Genomic DNA, 3,868 nt, shown 5'->3' on the forward strand with positions numbered 1-3,868 from the left:
AGCAATAGAGCTTTCTGGGTCTTTTCCCTCATCTACAAAAGAAAGTCTTTGAACTTGATGATCAATAAAATCTTTTTTAGTTCTAATACTCTAGGATCGAAATGTGTACTGTGTATACATATGTAAACATAGAATGATGATGTTCCCCTACATTCTTGAGCCAGCCAACACTGTTTTGCTTTAAACATCCTGTTTGCTTTAACTGAAACCTCACTCTCTCCTTGTAATCTTTTCTACTAGAGACTACACTTCCTTTCATTTCCTTGACTTATAGGGAAAGGGTTAGTATAATTTTTATTCTCCACCACCACCTTATACAGAGGGCACCTCTACTATATCTTCATTCCTCAATATCCTTATAAGTCCATGCAATCCACTATATGATATATATTAGACATATATAGACATATGACTGTTCTTTTCATGCTAGTCAGATTCTCCCCAACCTTGTGGCTGTCATCTACTGACCCCCAGGTCACTCTCCCACTTTCTCAATTACTTTGTCAACCCTTTTATTGTCTTCTCCTAGTGATCCTGAACCATAATCCTTAGCACATTCACAACCTTGCTAAGATCCTGATCATACAATTTCTCAATTTCCACCACTGTAGAGTCCTCACCATTTCAACACCATCAGCCAGCACAGGAAAAACAATAGCCACCACAACCATCAGTAACAATCACAACTAGTATTTGTACTTTAAGGTTTGCAAAATACTTTATAAATATTATCTCGTTTGATCCTCGCAGCAACCCTGGGAGGTCAGTGCTATTTTAGCCCCACTTTACAGGTAATAAAATTAAGAGAGACACAGGTCAAATGACTTACCCAAGGTCACACAGTTAGTAAGGTCTGAGACCAGATATTAAGTTTTCTTAACTTTAGGTCCAGTACTCTATGCATTGTGCCACCTAGTAGCACCATGTCCAAAGTCTTGAACTTCCTATCAATCTTCTCTTATTATTGCATTAAACTTCTTGGTCAGCATCATCAAAATCTAACCAAAATATTATGTACAGTTATAGGTGTCATATTTTAGAAAGTATATTAATAAGCTTAAGAACACCCAAAAAACAACATGATTGGTAAAGAGTCATATCATATGAGGAATGGTTGAAGATTTAGCAAGGATGCATAGTCATCTTTTTTTTTTTTTTTGGCTAGGCAATGGGGTTAGGTGACTTGCCCAGGGTCACACAGCTAGGAAGTGTTATGTGTCTGAGGCCGGATTTGAACTCAGTTACTTCTGACTCCAGGGCTGGTGCTCTATCCACTGTGCCACCTACCTGCCCCCCATGCATAACCATCTTTGAGATATTAAAGCACTGTCATGTGGAGAAGGGAGTAGACTAATCTGCCTGGTCTGAAAGGACAGATGAGGGAAAATATATGATAGTTACAGAGAATTAGATTTTGGTCCAATGTAAGGAAAAGCTTCCTAACAAGTAAAGTAGTCCAAAAATGGAATGAGGTACCTCAGGAGGTGGTAGGTTCCTCCTTACTGCAGAGCTTCCAACAAAGACTGAATGACCATTTATCTGGGTGGCTTTTGAGGCAGAGAGATTCTTGTTTAGGTACCAGTTAAACGTAATGGCTTCCTGAGGTCCTTTTAAACTCTGAGATTCTGGGAGAATGACCTTGTGACCCTTGACCTTTTCTGAATTATCTCTCCTCCTCTGCTCCCATTTGTGTTCCTTTTGATGGGCCACTTTAAAGATTCACCAGTTACAGTCCTAGAATTGCTCAACTGTTTGCCATTCTTCCATTTCCAATTTTCTAATCCTCTTCCCTGAAGAATAACGGTCATCACATTTCTTTTCTCCATTCCCAGGAAGCTGAGTGTCACTGGAAGAATTCCCAAAAGTTAGCTAACCTTACTCACTACAAATTCATGTTACATAATTTCAGCTGTATCCTACTGATGCTTTAAAAACTTTCTACTCTATCCTCATTTTGTCCCAATTTCATTCCCCAAAATGACTATTCAAAACTTTTTCCTCTTTCCTCAAACCTGCAAAGTTACCCATATTGACATCAGTTGACTTAGCCTCTTACTTCACTGAGAAGGTTGAGACTATATGGTGGTAATACCCTCAATCATAATTTTTTATGCCCCAAAACTTTTTTGGCATTATTACCTACATTTTCCTCCTTTCCTCTAGTAATAAAGACGTATTCCTTCTACTTGCAAATACTGATCCTTGTATGTAAATAATCTACATGGATGTAAATCTATGATTCCACCCCTCATCCCTCTTCCGGAACCTAGTTCCAGCAGTCATCTGTTCTCTCCCGTGAATCTTCAATCTTTTGCTCTCCTCCTCACTAACTTTCCCATATGCCTACAAACATGCACATCTTCCCAATCCAAAAACAAAACACCATTTTTCTTTCCTTTTGGTCTTTCCCTAACTCTCACCATACTTGCCCATTCTGCAGCATTTAATACTGTTAACCACATTCTCCTTCCTCATATTTTTGTGACTACTCTCTCCTGGTTATCCTCTTGCCTGCCTGATCACTTTCAGTCTCCTTTGTTGGCTTATAAGGCAAATTGCATTTTTAACTATCTTCTCAGCCCTGTTGCTGGGCTTTCCTCTTTTCTATCTCTACACCTTTTCACTTACTGACTTCATCAGCTGGCATACGTTTATTATCTCTGTGTAGATCACAAACACATATATGTAGTATATATACATATAAACACATGTACATGTATATGTATATGCATCTATATGTGTAAATAGGTGATAGATAGATAGATAGATAGATAGATAGATAGATAGATAGATAGATAGATAGATAGATGCTGGAGATAAAAGACTAGAAAATGTCACCTAGAACATTAGATAATATATAATATATTTAGATGGGGGAGTGGACTTAGAGTTCCATAGAGGTAATAAATAGAACTGGGTTGAAACCTAGGCCCTCTACTTTCAGATCCAAATATCATGCTGTCAGACCAATGCTTCAAACTTTACATGTGAGGTATCTAGTTCATCTTTCTTTCTGAAACAGATTATTCTCCTTACTTCTCTATTTCTGTCAGCAGCACAATGATTTATTCAGTTCCTCATAATCAAAACCTCGTTGTTTTTTTTGGTTAGCCACTCCCATTTACCACTCATGTCCAGCTGATTACAAAGTCGTAACTATGATATATTATTATATATTATATCTCTTGAAGCCATCTCTTCTTCTGTTTTCATTTCCCTCATTCAAGAAGAGAGCCTCATTATCATCAAACTGTTCTCCTAATAATCTCCTAGAAAAATGGGTCTTTCTACTTCTGTTGTTGTTCAATTGTTTCTGACTCTTTGTGACTGTTTGGAGTTTTCTTGGCAAAGATGCTGGAACCATTTTGTCATTTCTTTTTCCAGCTCATTTACAGATAAGGAAACTGAGGCAAACAGGGTTAAGTCACATAGCTGGTAACTGTCAGAGGCTGTATTTGAACTCAGGTCTTTCTGACTCCAGGCCTGGTGCTCTATCTGCTGTGCCACTTAGCTTTCCACTTCTACTCTCTACCTATGTGTGATCCATCCTTGATTTGCTGCCAGAATAATCTTCTTTGTGATGTAGTGGGAAAGTGCTTTGGAACCTGGTTCTAGTTCTACTTATTATCTCTATGGGACTCAAAGAAACCTTAGAGGCCAAACAGTTGAACTTATTCACTTTACAAGTAAAGAAATCAAGGTTTAGGGGCATTAAGTGAATTGTCCAATCTCACTCAAGCAATAAGTCCCAAATGGGAGAATTTGAAATCAGGTCCTCTGGCTTTTTCCACCATACCCCTCCAAGAAGCTGGACATCAATATGCATGAGGAGTGGGAGAAGGGGGAAGTCTATGGGCATAAATCTCCA

This window comes from Phascolarctos cinereus, unplaced genomic scaffold (genome assembly GCF_003287225.1).
Source record: "Phascolarctos cinereus isolate Bilbo 61053 unplaced genomic scaffold, phaCin_HiC Scaffold_726;HRSCAF=1367, whole genome shotgun sequence".
NCBI classification, from domain to species: domain Eukaryota; kingdom Metazoa; phylum Chordata; class Mammalia; order Diprotodontia; family Phascolarctidae; genus Phascolarctos; species Phascolarctos cinereus.